General features: G+C 31.4%; 1 protein-coding gene across 1 annotated transcript in view; it reads right to left on the bottom strand.

Moving 5' to 3' along the window:
- Nucleotides 1–458: 458 nt before the first annotated feature.
- LOC137624898 (carboxypeptidase B-like) overlaps nt 459–494 on the bottom strand; it is a 69644-nt gene continuing 69608 nt past the window's right edge. The window contains exon 13 of the mRNA XM_068355833.1: nt 459–494. This exon is cut by the window's right edge and continues 386 nt beyond it. The gene's annotated coding sequence lies outside the window, so the exon portion shown is untranslated.

A 494-nucleotide genomic window follows, 5' to 3' on the forward strand; every position in this document is an offset into this window, starting at 1 on the left:
TATCTGCTAATTGTTTCTGAAAGATTTTAACTCCGATTTTATGATTAGATTTTGCAGTGTTCAGGATCAGCTTTTTATTAAGTGCAACAATCTTTTAAAGCTCAAGCATAACATCACGGTTGAGTTGGTTTTAGTAAAACATTCAAAGAAATTTCCCACCTCTGATTATCCCATTTTTAATTGAGATTAAGTCAAAGACCTGAACATTTCTGCAATAAATGACGATCAGTAATTTTAGTTTTTGGTTCCCTGACACGAAAGAGACTAGATATTAAGATTATCACGATATCTGCCACAGCATTGAATGTACATTAATATGAAATATGATTGCCTAAAGCTTTCATCGGAGGATGACATTTATAGTATCACAACCTTATAGCTACATGGAAGGATAGAAAAATTTTATGAAAACAAAATGTTCTGAAAACTGAAATTTATTCCACACCAGACTCTTCTACAATTGTTGCTAAATTTATTCTAAACCATAGACTCTT

Source organism: Palaemon carinicauda, chromosome 31, assembly GCF_036898095.1.
Source record: "Palaemon carinicauda isolate YSFRI2023 chromosome 31, ASM3689809v2, whole genome shotgun sequence".
Lineage (NCBI taxonomy): Eukaryota > Metazoa > Arthropoda > Malacostraca > Decapoda > Palaemonidae > Palaemon > Palaemon carinicauda.